The sequence below is a fragment of the Nicotiana tabacum genome, chromosome 22 (genome assembly GCF_000715075.1).
Source record: "Nicotiana tabacum cultivar K326 chromosome 22, ASM71507v2, whole genome shotgun sequence".
NCBI classification, from domain to species: Eukaryota; Viridiplantae; Streptophyta; class Magnoliopsida; order Solanales; family Solanaceae; genus Nicotiana; species Nicotiana tabacum.
In genome coordinates this window covers 157,121,431-157,138,070 of record NC_134101.1, presented here as the reverse complement: position 1 = coordinate 157,138,070, position 16,640 = coordinate 157,121,431, and the positions used below count along the sequence as shown (strand labels likewise).

Genomic DNA, 16,640 nt, shown 5'->3' with positions numbered 1-16,640 from the left:
AATTAATACCTTAAAGAAAACTCTTTAAAGAGGTACTAAAGAAAGTTCTCTCTTTTTTTGAATTTTTAGTCCTAATATACTAAAGGAAATATGAAAGCAAAAATTTTCCATTCGGTGTTCTAGATATTGACTTCCTAAGGAGAAACACCTCAAAAAAAATTTAATTCTAGAATTGATTTTCTAAATAAAACTTCCAAAGGAAATAAAACGCAAAATCTCTTTTTTGGGATTTTTGATTAATAACACAAAATAAGAAATACAATAACAAAAGACTAGGCAAACTTAACCTGACTATTACAAACTCTAACATCACCTAAAAGACTGAATACTACTATATAGGACTAGAAAGTAAAACATGACCAATTGACTCAAAAACATAAAATGGCTCCTCGAGCAGCTCCTGAATGCAATGATCCTGGGGTATCTGTCATGCTCAAACTCCGGTAAGTAGATCCACAACTGTATGAGAAAACTTAAACCAACAGTATGTGAGACAATAACATTCCCTACCAGACACGTGCAAGATATGGTTGTGACCATTTTTCTAAAATTAACCTATGTGGTTAAAAGTGGCTAAAAATGCAAGATTTGGCTAAGACCCCGTGAAGCCAAGAACCTAAGATTTACTAGGAAGACCGGACCCTATGTGGGTTGCCTACATATCACGGCCCGAAAGACGAGAATCAGGTATGCATAGTTCGGGCAGATTAGATACGGGCGAGAATTAAAAAAAACTAATTTAGAGAAAATATGTTTTGTCTCTTTTTTTTCCGAAAAATGATGAAACATGTAAAATCTTTTTGGATTTTCTTTTCCTCTTTTTTTCGATTTTTGATTTTCGGAAAATGATGAAAAAGTGCAAAATCTTTTTGAATTTTTTCATTTTCTTTTTTTTTTGGTTTTTTTTCTTAAAAAAAATGCGACAGAAAACATAACTAGGCCATGCTTGCTTTATTTCACACTTCACCCTCTCTTTTTTCTTTTTTTTTAATTTGCCCTCAACTATTATTGGTCCGCCAAATGACCCTTCTACCCTTGAAGATTGCAACATGTAGCACATAGGATGCATCCGGATGGTCTTTTATTTTTGGGTACACCTGTCCTAGACGGACCCAAACCCCTGTGTTGAGTCCACAAAGTCAATGCACATGATGCAATCAAGCGTTCCTACTAGGGATCCGGCATGAGGATGAGTTATTCTAGGTTCAAAACCTAGGTATGTTATTCTAGACTGTGTACCCGAGCGGACAACTCGAGCCGGGGGGCAACGTACCGGGAACCAAAAGGTCATCCGGCTTTGTAACTTGTCCGAGCCTCTTCCTAATTTAAGGTATGACACTAACAGAAGAGGAATCACGCCAGCGTGCACATCCCCGGAGGTGAGAAGAGAAAGGTTTCGTAGCAGTTTATATACAGTTCAGATAATATCAAAGCGGTAAAAAAAGCAACATTTAGCACATTAGGCTCAAACATGTAATAAAACCAGATAATAAATAAAGCCAAATATAACAATTATCTTAAGCTCGAATTCTTGAACCCTGAACCAGAAGTTCTGGGTTCTTTTCCCCAGCAGAGTCGCCAGAGCTGTCACACCTCCTTTTCCTACACCCCTGAGGGGTATAAGGGAGTTTTTTCTAATTTAAAGTAACAATCGAAACGGGATTATTTATTTATTAAATTCAGAGTCGCCACTTAGGATAATTTTATGGTGTCCCAAGTCACCGGTTCAAATCCCAAAACGAGGAAAAGATTGACTCTGTATTATAGTTCACGAACACAGAAATCCGGGTAAGGAATTCTGTTAACCCGGGAGAAGGTATTAGGCATTCCCGAGTTTCGTATTTCTAGCACGGTCGCTCAATTATTATAATTGGCCTATTTACTTTATTTTAGTACATATTTTAGCCTATGGTGCAATTTTAACTTTATAACCGCTTTTATTTAATTATTTTTAGGAAGGTTTTAACGTTATCTAAAACATGTCTTGAACCACGTCACATAAATGCACCCGCGGTCCATGACACATTTTATCTAACGTTGTTGAGATTTGGATTTGGGTCACATAAATGCAAACCCGAGTTTAGGAAAGTAATTTTTAAATAGCGTGCCAAAAGCAACTATGCTCTTTCACACTAATAACAAGGTTTGCGAGGGCCATGGAAAATTCAACTACTGGCACACCTCAATTTCTGAAGAGTTAAAATTAACTAATTGAGGGTCATATTCACACTATACTTACTACTTCCTTACTATATATATATATATGGAGAAACGATCAATGGAAAGAAATGTTTGCTTGAAGTTTATGACTGAATCAATGCTAAACAAGAAATGACAATATGTCACTGTCCTCTAGCTAGACAACTTGCAATTTATATTTCACGCCTACAGAATGATATTCCACTCACTTTTAACTATCAAAATTTATCCAAAACAGATTTAAACTAAAACAAACGATATGTCAGCAAACCCATTTTTGATACACCAAATACTATTAGGACAATCCATAGCAAAGAAATAAAACATTAAACTTAGATTATCATTAAATTGAAGCAGATAAACTAGCTAATCCAAACAAGAATATTAACCAAGCGATTCATCAAATATGATGAACAGTATTTCTGAACATGACACAAAGGCACAAAGACTAACCAAAGGCACATACCAGCCTGGCGACAGAGCCAGCAATGGAGACTTCGACACGACAAACCTCGAACGGGCTTCGACCAAAAACCAGTAGAAACGATCGTCGATACTCAATCAGAAAACTCGGAACTCGCCGGAAACTTTGATGACAACAACTTACAGAGCTTAAAAAAGAGGGATCAAAATCTTGTGAAGCTTTGAAGAAGCAGAAAGAGTTCAGGCGGGTTTTCTGGGATGGAGAAACAGAGGCGACGACCTGGTGTTTGTAGGGTGGTCGTTTGTGAGGTGAAGCTTCACTGGGGATGGCAGCTTCACAGTGAATGGAGGTCCAGCGACGGTGACTTTTTGTTTGATGTCTCTAATGGCTGAAGAGGAAGATGATACCTGATGGGGGATTCTCATTTTGGCTATTCAACCGCTGGTTTTCTTCAGCTCTTAGGTCCCTAAGTTAGCCATCCATCAGATCTTGTATTATGGGGATGAAGAAGAAGGTCAAATTTTTTTGGAGGGGTCTGTTTTTAAGTTATACGACTGAAGCCCCTTTTTATGGTTCTGTTGATTGTCGTTTATATCAGGAAGAAAATGGGAGTCAGATGGGTCGTGAACTGCTGCTGCTCCCTAGGTTCTAGAGTATAACGCCATTTTTATATTTTTCTCTTGATTTCTGAAGCAAAAACGGCGGATCTAATTTTTAGGGTCTCGCTCTCTATTTAGGCACTAGGTACTATTATATAGGGTAGGGATTAGGTTAGGGGTATGGGCCTAGGAATTATGGTCTTGGGAATTATGGGCTAGGTCCAAAATTAGGCCTAAAAATGGGTTGCTCGAACCCAAGTTTTATTCTTTCTCCGCGAACGAGATTAAAATACAATCTCATTTATTAATTAGTCCTACTTAAGTAAAATAACTGTTAAAATAAGACCGACCGTTAAAACAAAACTATTTTGGGTATTTTTTTAAGATTAAAAATGACTACAAAATATTAATGAAACTATTTTTTTAATTTTCGTTTTCTTGTAATAAAATAAAGTAAAAGAGTAAAAATTAGTTGAAATTAAATATTTACGTGCTAAAATATGAAAAATCTTGAGGAGGGTCAAAAATCACATGTCTACAGGGAGGAGCACAGACTCCCGCCACCCGCACTCCTGAGCAGCGAGTGCATGCTAAGCATGTCCCTGAGATTATTCTTGTGCCGCCTGCAGTGCCAATTCAGCCCAAGGATAGGACAGCAGCTTCCGAGGATGAGCAGTTGAGGCTTGAGAGGTTCAAGAAGTACAAGCCCCCTGTATTTAGTGGCCTAGCGTCGGAGGATGCTCTGGGATTTCTTGATGAGTGTTACTGCATTCTCTGTACCATGGGTATCTCAGGATCGAGCAGGGTTTCTTTCACTACCTTCCAGCTTCGAGGAGCCGCCTATGAGTGGTGGCGCACCTATGAGTTAGACAGTCCAGATGAGGCTGCTTCACTGACTTGGACTCAGTTTTCAGATCTCTTCCTTAGAGAGTATGTTCCTCAGAGCCTCAGGGACGCATGGCGTGCAGAGTTTGAGCATTTTCGCCAGGGCGCTATGACTCAGAGTATGCTGTCCGTTACACCAGTTTGGCTAGGCATGAGCCAGCCTTGGTTTCTACTGTCCACGAGAGGGTTCGTCGGTTTATTGAGGGCCTTATTCCCAGCATCAGATCTAGCATGGCTCATGAGTTGGATATGGATATTTCTTATCAGCAGGTGGTGAGCATTTCTAGGAGGATCGAAGGTATTCATGCTAGGGAGAGATAGGAGAAGGAGGCCAAGAGGTCTCGAGAGTCGGGTCATTATTCTAGTGCCCGTACCCCAGCTGCAGATCGTCATGGTAGGGGTTATATGAGTCGTCCTGTTCATTCAGCTCTTCCAGCAGCCAGTAGTGCTCCAGCTCCTCCTAGACCTCAGGAGCCTTATTATGCACCACTAGCTTCTAGCGCGCCTCCTATGCAGGGTGCTTTCAGAGGTCAGTCCAGTAGACCTGGCCCTAGCCAGTCACAGCCACCACGTCGTCCCAGAGCTTGTTTTGAATGTGGTGACACATGCCATATGGTGAGGGATTACCCCATACTTGGGAGGGGAGCACCTCCACAGACTTCTCAGCCACAACGTGCCCCGCAGAGTTCTCAGGCTATGGTTACAGCTCCAGTTGCTACCCCACCTACTCAGCCAGCTAGAGGTGGAGGCTTGGGGAGGTAGAGGTCGCCCTAGAGGGGGAGGCCAGGCCAGATACTATCCCTTCCTGCCCGTACCGAGGCTGTTACCTCCGATTCTATCATCACAGGTATTATATTGGTTTGCCACAGAGATGCATCGGTTCTATTCGATCCAGGATCTACTTACTCTTATGTGTCATCTTATTTTGCTCCGCGTTTGGGTGTACCTCGGGATTCTTTGAGTTCCCCTGTTTATGTTTCTACTCCTGTGGGAGCTTCTCTTATTATGGACCGCGTTTATCGGTCGTGTTTGGTTGCTCTTAGTGGTTTTGAGACCAGAGCCGATCTATTATTACTCAACATGGTTGATTTTGATTATCTTAGGCATGGACTGGTTGTCGCCCCATTATGCTATTCTTGATTGTCATGCCAAAACCGTGACGCTGGCTATGCCAGGTGTACCGCGTGTTGAGTGGAGGGATACTTTAGATCACACTCCCAGTAGAGTTATTTCTTTTCTTAAAGCTCAGCGTATGGTTGAGAAGGGGTGTGACGCATATTTAGCTTATGTGAGAGATGTTAGTATTGATACCCTTTCAGTTGATTCAGTTCCAATAGTACAGGATTTTCCCGATGTGTTTCCAGTTGACCTTCCAAGCATGCCGCCTGATAGAGATATTGATTTTGGCATTGATCTATTACCGGGCACTCAGCCCATTTCTATCCCTCTATATCGTATGGATCCTCCTGAGTTGAAGGATCAGTTAAAGGAATTGCATGATAAGGGTTTTATTCGGCCCAGCGTATCACCTTGGGGTGCTCCTATTTTGTTTGTGAAGAAAAAGGATGGGTCTATGCGTATGTGTATTGATTATCGTCAGTTGAACAAGGTTACAGTGAAGAACCGTTATCCTTTGCCTCGTATTGATGATCTGTTTGACCAGCTTCACAGCGCACGGGTGTTTTCTAAGATTGATTTCCGCTCAGGTTACCATCAGTTGAAGATTCGCTAGCCCTATATCCTGAAGACTGCTTTCAGGACTCGGTATGGTCATTACGAGTTCCTTGTTATGTCATTTGGGCTGACCAATGCCCCAGCAGCCTTTATGCATTTGATGCACAGTGTGTTCCGGCCGTATCTTGACTCATTCGTCGTTGTTTTTATTGATGATATTCTAGTGTATTCCCGGGGTTGGGAAAATCATGAGCAGCACCTGAGAACTATGCTTCAGACTCTGAGAGAGAAGAAGTTATATGCTAAATTCTCGAAATGTGAGGTTTGGTTGGATTCAGTAGCATTCTTAGGCCACGTGGTATCGAGTGAGGGTATCTAGGTGGATCCGAAGAAGATAGAGGTCGTGCAGAGTTGGCCCAAACCATCCTCAGCAGCAAAGATCCGCATTTTCCTTGGTTTGGGGGGTTACAACCGTCATTTTGTGGAGAGGTTTTCATCGATTGCAGCCCCCATGACCAGGTTGACCTAGAAGGGTGCTCCGTTTCAGTGGGCGGAGGAGTGTGAGGCGAGCTTTCAGAAGCCCAAGGCAGCTTTGACCAAAGCCCCAATTTTGATACCTCCTACAGGTTCGGGGTCTTATACGGTCTATTGTGATTCCTCGAGGGTTGGCCTCAGAGCGGTGTTGATGCAGGACGGTAGGGTGATTGCCTACGCGCCTAGATAGTTGAAGATTCATGAGAAGAACTACCCTGTTCACGACCTTGAGTTAGCTGCCATTGTTCACGCCCTGAAGATTTGGCGCCATTATTTATACGGGGTTCCCTGTGAGATTTATACTAACCATTGGAGCTTGCAGCACTTGTTCAAGCAAAAGGATCTAAATTTGCACCAGAGGAGGTGGTTAGAGTTGCTGAAGGACTATGACATCACTATTTTGTATCACCTAGGCAAGGCCAATGTGGTGGACGATACTTTGAGTCGCCGGGCAGAGAGTTTGGGGAGTTTGGCTTATTTACCAGCATCGGAGAGGCCTATGGCGATGGATGTTCAGGCCTTAGCCAGCCAGTTTGTGAGATTGGATCTTTCGGAGCCCAATCGGGTTCTAGATTGTGTGGTTTCTCGGTCTTCCTTATTTGATCGTATCAGGGAGCGGCAGTATGATAACCCTCATTTGCTTGTCCTCAAGGACAAGGTCCAGCATGGTGATGCAAGAGATGTGACTATTGGTGATGACGGGGTATTGAGGATGCAGGGTCGAGTTTGTGTATCCAATGTTGAGGGGCTTCGGGAGTTGATTCTGGAGGAGGCCCATAGCTCGCGGTATCCCATTCATCCGGGTGCCGCGAAGATGTATCAGGATTTGAGGCAGCACTATTGGTGGAGGCGGATTAAAAAGGATATAGTTGGATTTGTAGCTCGGTGTCTCTACTGTCAGCAGGTGAAGTATGAGCACCAGAGACCGGGTGGGATGCTCCAACAGATAGATATTCCAGAATGGAAGTGGGAGCGGATCACCATGGACTTTGTAGTTGGGCTCCCACGGACTTTGAGAAAGTTTGATGCTGTTTGGGTGATTGTGGATCGGCTGACCAAGTCCGCTCATTTTATTCCTGTGTGCACTACTTATTCCTCGGAGCGGCTGGAGGAGATCTATATCCGGGAGATTGTTTGTCTGCATGGTATTCCGGTTTCCATCATTTCAGATAGAGGTACTCAGTTCACATCACAGTTTTGGAGAGCTGTTCAACATGAGTTGGGTACTCGGGTGGAGTTGAGTATAGAATTTCACCCTCAGACGGACGGACAATCCGAGCGCACTATTCAGATTCTTAAGTATATGCTCTGTGCGTGTGTGATTGAGTTTGGAGGGTCTTGGGATCAGTTCTTGCCATTGGCGGAGTTTGCTTATAACAACAGCTATCAGTCCAGCATTCAGATGGCACCGTATGGGGCTTTGTATGGTAGGCGGTGTAGATCCCCGGTGGGTTGGTTTGAGTCGCGTGAGGCTAGACTATTGGGCACAGACTTAGTTTAGGATGCTTTGGAAAAGGTTGAGGTGATTCAGGATAGGCTCCGTACAGCCTAGTCCAGACAGAAGAGTTACGCGGACCGGAAGGTTCGTGATGTTTCCTATATGGTTGGAGAACGGGTTCTTCTTCGAGTTTTGCCTATGAAGGGCGTTATGAGATTCGGGAAGAAAGGGAAGTTGAGTCTGAGGTTTATTGGCCCTTGTGAGATATTGAGGCGTGTTGGGGAGGTTGCTTATGAACTTGCCTTACCTCGTAGCTTGGCAGGAGTTCACCCGGTACTTCATGTTTCGATGCTCTAGAGGTATCACGGTGACCCGTCACACGTGTTAGATTTCAGTTCAGTCCAGTTAGACAAGGATCTATCTTATATTGAGGAGCCAGTGGCAATATTGGACAGGCAGGTTAGAAAGCTGAGGTCAGAGAATATTGCATTAGTGAAGGTTCAATGGCAGGGTTAGCCGATCGAGGAGGCGACCTGGGAGATCGAGCAGGATATGCGCAGTCGTTACCCTCATCTTTTCACTACTTCAGGTATGTCTCTATGCTCGTTCGAGGATGAACGAATGTTTAAGTGTAAGAGGATGTGATGACCCGGCCGGTCGTCTTAAGAATTTATGCCTCGATGCCCTATTAACTACTTTCCCCAAGTTTATTTCTGCTATTTCGATTTGCCGAAATGTTCGGTTTTGAGTTTTGGGACACTTAGTCCCTAAATGAGAGCTTAAGTGTTGGAAAGTTGCCCGTAGTCGAAACAGAGTGAAGATGGCCTCGGAATGGAAATCTGATGGTTTCGTTAACTCTGTTGGGTGATTTTGGGGTTAGGAGCGTGTTGGAATTGTGTTTTGGAGGTCCGTAGCTAATTTAGGCTTGAAATGCCAAAAGTTGAATTTTGGAAGTTTTCGGTTCGATAGTGAGATTTTGATTCGAGGGTCGGAATGAAATTTTGAGAGTTGCAGTAGTTCCGTTATGTCATTTGGGATGTGTGTGCAAAATTTCAGGTCATTCGGACGTGTTTTGGTTGGGTTTTTGATCGAAAGCAGAATTCAGAAGATTTTAGAAACTTAGGCTTGAATCCGATGTGTTTTGGTTGTTTTGATGTTGTTTGAAGTATTTTGAAGATTTGTACAAGCTTGAATAAGGTTTTAGGATATGTTGATGCCTTTGGTTGAGGTCCCGGGGGCCTCCGGATGAATTCGGATGGTTAACGGAGGAAATTTTGGAGTTGAAGTTGCTGCAACAGCTGTTCTTCTGGTATTTTTGCATCTGCGGTTTGGGGACCGCAGATGTGGAGCTGCAGAAGCGGCAAAGAGGACCGTAGAAGCGAAATTTGGGACTTCCCTTAGGAACCGCAGATGCGGTGAGATGTCCGCAGAAGCGAAACCGCTCCTGCAGTTAGAGTTCTGCAGATGCGAAAGCTGGATCCTTAAGTGAAAGTCATAGATGCGACACTTGTTCCGCAGAAGCGGGACCGCAGATGTCGTCCCAGAAACGCAAATGCGGAAAATCGCTGGGCAGAACATATAAATAGTTGCCTTCGCGAATTTGAGGGATCCTTTCACCATTTTCATCCGGGTTTGAAGCTTTTAAGAGAGATTTTTTAGGAAAACAAAGGGGAATCACTTGGAGGTAACATCTTTGACTTCATAACTCATTTTTATGTGATTAAAGACCTAATTAGTGGTGAGAAATTTGGGAAAAATGGGTAATTAAGGCTTGAGTTTAAGAGGCCTTAAATTGAAAATTTGAGGGGCCATTTGGACTCCGATTTCAGTGTTCTTATTATGTATAGACTCGTGAGAGTACGAGATTTCTGAAAATTTAAATTTCACTCGATTCCGAGACGTGGGCCTGAGGGGCATTTTGGTTATTTTATATAATTTTGCGTATTAGCTTAGAATTTAATTGTAAAATCAGTTACTTGAAGTGTTATTTACATTATGCGATTGAATTGAATAGATTTGGGCCCTTTAGAGTCGAGTACTCGTGGCAAAGACGTGGTGTTGGGTTGATTTTGAGTCGGTTCGAGGTAAGTGGCTTTCTAACCTTGTGTGGGGGACCTTCCCCTTAGGATTGGTATATTGGTAATTGAAATGCCTTGTACGTGAGGTGACGAGTGCATACTTGTGCTAATTGTTGAAATCTAGTTTTCTTTAAGTACTTGTTAGTATGTTTCCTTTCTTGTTTCTATTACTTGCACTATTAAGCCTGTTGTTAGCTTAGGAAAGAATGTCTAAGTGACTTTGGGACTACGGGTTATATTCCCGGTAGATCCCCTGCACAGTTATATGGAACTATGGGAATGCACCCGGTAAATTTCCCCAGTACTGGTTATTTACATTTGGGACTACGGAACGGGATTCCGGTAGATCCCCGCGCACTATGAGTTGGACTACGGGACGGGATCCCGGGAGATCCTTCAGACATATATGATGGACTATGGGACGGTATCCCAGGAAATTCACTAGATATGTAAAGATGGGACTACAGGACAGTATCCTGGGACATCCCTGATTGTTACTATTGGTGCTGAGCGAAAAGTTATGTGCATTTTACTAGACAGTGCGCAATAGGCCTACTCGATTCTTCGTTTTATTGCTCTATCATCTGTTGATCCACGAATACGATCCCGACTTAATTCCTTGGCTTTTACTCAGAATTCAAAGCTCTAAATCACTTGAATTCATTCCATAACATCTATATTGCTCGGAATCACTCATACAAGGCATAAAACACACAATTAGTGCAAAACACTAGCGATTAAAGCGCAAACTCAACTAAAGTGCAGTAAATTAGAGTGTAATAATCGACTAAAATACGTAATTATAGCCAATCATCAACACTCCATACTTAAACCATTGCTCGTGCTCGAGCAATCAAACTACACTTTATATAGACACGACCTTTTTAAACAATTCTCCTAACTCATCACACCAAGAGTATTTAAAATAGACTAAGCACAAAAGCGTAACATCTTCACCTCAAGATTTGACTCATAAGTACCACACATTATTCACAACTCATCCACTTACTCTAATATAAAGGTCACTGACATTACCTTTCCTTCATGAATCAAGTGCCCTCATATAATAAAAGAGAGTAGTTTCACACAATAAAATTTAAGAACACTTAGGAACTCAAGATAGAAAAAAATTCACTCACTCTCATAAATAACATTCATATGCCACCAAAAATACAACATAGGCTTGTCCGTAGTATACTACTCTACTAATCGAGCTTATTCAGTCTAGGATCAAGTAGGACTTTATTTGGTTGTAATGTAGGTTGCGGGGCGGGTAGGATACATTTCGATATAAGAGTGACTACACCTCCCTAAGCACTTTAATACATATACTTTAACATTCAAATATCATACTTATGTCAAACCAAACTCTGCCTTCACATCAATGTATTTTACCCCATACGTCTTTAAGCACAATTCCATCAATATTCACCACTTATCAAGGAATTTTTTTTTCATAACAATATAACTTGTTTTTCTTTTTTTTCTTTATTTAAGTGGCTCTTACTTTTTCAAAACATTGCACCTTTATCCTTATTTCATTCAAACCAATCACCCCACCCTTGAACTTTTACACAGTTCATAACAGTTCAAGTGCTCATGAGAGGTTAGAAGGTTCAAATAGATGGTTAATTCAAAAGAAAATGGGTAAGGCTTGTAATGTGGTTGCCAAAAAAACAGGATTACAGGCTCAAAGGGGCTAACTAAGATACATAACAATTAGGCGGGTAAAATATACATATCTGGCTCAACAAAGAAACGCCTATATCACTTTCAAGACTGAACAAAACTACTATTTCGCTTTGCAAACACACAGGGCAAGTTCTAGGCATCAAATGCAATGCACAGAATAACACACAAACCTCACACACACATGGCACTTAAATCACTCAGGAATGGATTCATCAAGACTCTCTAGTCAAAGCAGTTAAGCAACTTTAAAATCATACAATTTAAGGTACTTATACAAGAGTCAAAACTTGAGCCTAAGCGTCACAACCAAAGTACTCACTATTCTCAAGGCATAACAAAGTCAATAGATATTGCTTCATTTCAAAACACAACACAATGGCTCATATTCCTAAAAAAACTAACTATACCCGGTTCAAATAAAACTTTTGGAAAAGAACCGCGGTACAAAGAAAAACCATGGGGTAATTGCTACACTACCTAACAAAAGAAAATCTTTTTGTCTTTTTTTTTCTTTAGACTTAAATCCCTCAAGAAAATTGTCTAATAGATCCATCGTTGGGAAAAGTTCAATCTTATAAAAAAAATATTATTAGTTAAACTAACACAGCTAAAGTAGCATGAAAAGTCACCCAGACAATCTCCTCACCCCACACTTAAAATTGTGCATTGTCCCCAATGCACATCATAACTATAAGAGGGTAAGAAAACTCTCTGGCAGGCCAAAGGCCGAAGCACTAGCAGCTCATGGGGTACTCAGACTTCTCCCAGGCTTGGTATTTCGTGCGGGTACCTCATACTTAGTTCCAACTATCTGGTTTGTTGTTGCATCCTTCCAATATCTTTGATTTCCATGCTCTTAGAAAATAAAAAATTGACATTACAAAAATAATACAATTAAAAAAATAATTAAAAAATAAAAAAAAGCAATAAAGCTGGGTTGCCTCCCAACAAGCGCTTGATTTAACGTCGCGACATGACGCAAATCACTTTTTGCCTCCACCTCGAGCTTATGAATAGAACCCCAAGTTTTGATTCAAGCTTATAATTACGGTCATGGGGCGGTGGAACAAATCTAACTGGCCCAAGGAAATAATGTAGTATTCTGCACTTCTTGGCCTTTGTATGAGGTATGTAATCCTAACTTTCTGGCAAGAAGAATTCCAGAATATATGCACCTTGTTCCTCATTCCTTGACTCTTCAATTGGTTTGGATGACTCTATTTCCATATCATCATCCAAACATAATGTGGAAAAATGCTTGGAGTGTGGACCAATACGCTCAAACATATGAACTTCAGGACTTTCAACATCCTCAACATCAATGATACTAGAGTCAACAAAATTAGTATCCTCAAAGTCCTTGGCTGGCTCTAGTCTCACTTCTTCAACATTGACATCCTCACATTGTAGTTGACTAGGTTGTTGATGTTCTACTCTGACCTCCCCAATTAACACCTCAAATTCATACTCTTCTTGGCTACTATCTTCAATATTGGCAAGTTGAGCATTAAAAGCTCCAACCACTTGACTCAATTGAGCCTCCAACTTGTGAATAGTTGCCTCTTGCCTTTCTATCTGCAATTGTTTTTCATTATTTTGTTTCAGAAGGCACTTTAACATATCTTTGATCTCCTTCAGGTCTGCATCTGTCATGACCCAAAATCCACTAAGGGTCGGGATGGCGCCGGACACCGCTGTCAGGCAAGCCAACTATAAATACTTAATTAAATTCTCTTTTAAACAATTGTGAAAAACTCTGATTTTTCTTTAATTTTTACTAGTGAAAGATACTCAGTTCCAATTAAATATACATGTCAAGAAGTGAATGCAAAATACCCCATAACTATCCCAGAATCCGGTGTCACAAGTGCATGAGCTATTTCTAGGAAGCAATACAATACAACAACCGTCCGAAATACAAATTGGACAGAAAATAAATGCAATAATCTGGAAGAGACTCTGCCGGCTGCGGGTAGTCTCGAGAAGTGCAGCTCACCTAAGTCTCCGCATCAACCATGTTGTTATGCCCGCCAGGCCACTAATGATGCATGTGCATGTGCAACAAAAATGCACAGCAAGTATAGTAGAGTATGAAAACAACGTGTACCCAATGAGTATTCCGTCTAATCTCGAAGAAGTAGAAACGAGAGGTCGATTTCAACACTTACTAGTGGTCCAATAATAATACGTCCGTAATATAATGAATCGAGGATTTATATAAACAGGATTTGTAATTCAATAGGGTGAAACATATAAACAATTCTTTCTTTTATGCAAAATTTTCAATTTCCTTTTTCATCATTTATACACATATTCTCAAGCCGGGAAGGGCCAATAACAACTTCAATAAGTTTCAAGACAAGCAATACAAGCATGCGCAAATCATGTCGAGGTCGTACGGCCCGATCCAACAGAAATGTAAAATGTGCACTGTCGAGGGTCGAACTGTCCGAAATATAGATGTATCTATTACCTTGCTCGTGAATCATACATGCGACACAGTCAACATAAATAAACAAATACCCCGCTAGCGAATCATACATGCGACGCGGGCACACATAGATACACACAGTCAAACAGCCAAATAAGAGTTTATCGGGGAATGTTTATTCCAATAAAAGCCAATTCTCTTTTAATGATTTAAGAAAGAAGAAGTTTAATCCTTTTAGAAATTCATTTCCTAATTCAATAGGATTTAAGCAATTCAAATTTCAATAAGATTACAAATATTCCAAGTATATCATGTTTTTGGGTCCTAGACTATCCGGACTTAAACATATTAGTAGCTATGCACGGACTCTCATCACCTCGTGCGTACGTATCCCCCACAAATAGGAGCACATAACCAATTATTTTACGTATGGGGACAATTCCCTCTTACAAAGTTAGAAAGGAGACTCACCTCGCTCCGAAGATTCATAACTGGCATTCCACGCTCTTCCGAAGACTCGAATCGATTCACAATGCTCCCAAAACTAGCCAATAATTATGCAAGTCCATTAATATATGTTCAATTACTCATTACAATCCAATTTATAACAATTCCTAACCCCGATCGAAAAGTTGACAAAATTGCCCTCGGACCCACGTGCCCGGATTCCTAAATTTTTCGAAGATAAAGTTTACCCATGAACTCACGAACTCAAATATATGATTTTCTCTTAATTTCATCCCCGAAATCGTGGTCAAAATCCAAGAACACGAATTTTCTAGGTTTTCCTCAAACCCCCAAATTTCTACTAATTTACATGCTCAAATCCATACATAATCGATACATTTAACTCAAGATAGGTGGGGTTAGCTTACCTGTCGTTAATGATGAAAATCCCCTCTTGAAACCATCCAAGAATCGCCCAAGCTAAGAAAAAAAATAAGAGAAAATGGCCAAATCTCGATTTTTAAAACACTCACCGCCTCCAGTCCTTTCGCACTTGCGGTCTATTGACCGCTTCTGTGGTCCTGCAGGTGCGGACCAATTGTCGCTTCTGCGGTCTTCCCCCAAGATTTCAACTTCCGCATCTTCGCTTCTCCTTCCGCAGGTGCGGTCCCGCATCTGTGGCAAAATGACCGCATCTGCGGTCTCAGCCTAGCCGTCCATTTCCGCTTCTGCGGCACGAAGGCCGCTTCTGCGGATCCGCACCTGTTGTAACCTTCGAATCCCGATTTCCAGGTCATTTACTCAAAAATCCAATCTTAGCTAATTCTTTCAACTTAAATCTTCAAAAATGAGAATTCTCTTTCCAAATCAACTCCGAACTTCCTAGAATTCAATTCCGACCGGGAGCACAAGTCACAATACCTGAAGTGAAGCTGCTCATGGCCTCAAACTGTTAAACGACGCACTAGAGCTCAAAACAATCGGTCGAGTTGTTACAGCATCCCCAGGTTCTTTGTTCCTGTTAACTTCACAAGAAAAGGTAGAACCATCATAGTAAGGGATTGGCGGAAGATAAGAAATATAAGCACAACCATAAAAATGACCATTTTTACCACCACACACATCACACACATTCCATAAATATGATTGAGTTGGTGCACATAACTCGCTCTCAGGAACGTTTTGTAAATTTTGCCACAGGTGGTTTCCTTCACAATATGTATGGATATCAATAGTAGAATTATCTACACCTAAACTCCCATAATTCCAAGATGTCATGTTTCTCAAATCAACAATTATAAAAAAATACAAAAAAAAACAAAAAAAATAAAAGTTCAAACTTGGACCCTAGCAATATATACAGCTACAACTACATCGTTAGTTCTCCGGCAACGGTGCCAAAATTTGATCATGCCCAACTCTAGTCCTAAAAAGGATAAGTGATCGCTGCAAAAATAATACGGTCTAAAAGTCCGGAGTCGAATCTCATGAGAACTAAGGCTTAGCTATATCTATTTAATATCATTAAAAAGACAAGTTTGAACAATTTTCTAAATTATAAAGATTGAGATTTATATTTCTAACTAATTAACTAGCAAATACTAGAAAGCGGTAAAATTATCAACTAACAAGACAAAGGGTTGGAAACTTATTAAGGAGGTCTAGAGTTATGATTTCCCCAATTGTCGGAATCCTTCTAGCTATGTTCCCTACAATTTTGCCAATGTCTTTTCTACTGATCGTGAGCACTTTAGGTGTCGTAATTCTCTTTCGAGCAACTACAATAATTTACTAGACATATTCTCTCGAAATACGCTAGTTGACTTTATCTAACCGCTCACTATGACCACGTCAAGGCTTTGTTATTTCTAAACCTGCCTTTAAACCCGCTATATTGATTTCTCACATACGTTAGGAGTGACGTTGTTCAACAACCACCTAAATATGTATCCTTTATCAAGCAACACATAATAAATAGGCACAGTCAATCGATGGTCATTCAATCAACAACAATAAACACGTAGCTGAATAAGTAGAGAAATCCAATGGCTCAATTATATAAAAACATAACAAGAATTTATCCTACAAAAGGTTCTATCAAAACCCTAAACAACAAATTAGTTATTCATAATAGTATGTAAAACTACAATACTAAAAGTCATAACCTACAATGAAAAATAGGAAGAGGAAGGAAAAACTCGTAGAAGAATTCCCCGCCATGCTCCTATTGCGTCTCTGT

General features: G+C 40.9%; 1 long non-coding RNA gene across 2 annotated transcripts; it reads right to left on the bottom strand.

Annotated features, from left to right (window-relative positions):
* Positions 1–203: 203 nt before the first annotated feature.
* Positions 204–3,382, bottom strand: LOC107772398 (uncharacterized). Of its 2 annotated transcripts, none has more exons than XR_012705576.1 (2): positions 2,666–3,382; positions 204–472 (listed from the first exon to the last, which is right to left on the bottom strand). It is a non-coding gene; the product is annotated as an uncharacterized LOC107772398 (long non-coding RNA). The 2 variants fall into 2 exon arrangements; XR_001645058.2 differs by having other exon boundaries at positions 204–459.
* Between the last annotated feature and the right edge of the window lie 13,258 nt (positions 3,383–16,640).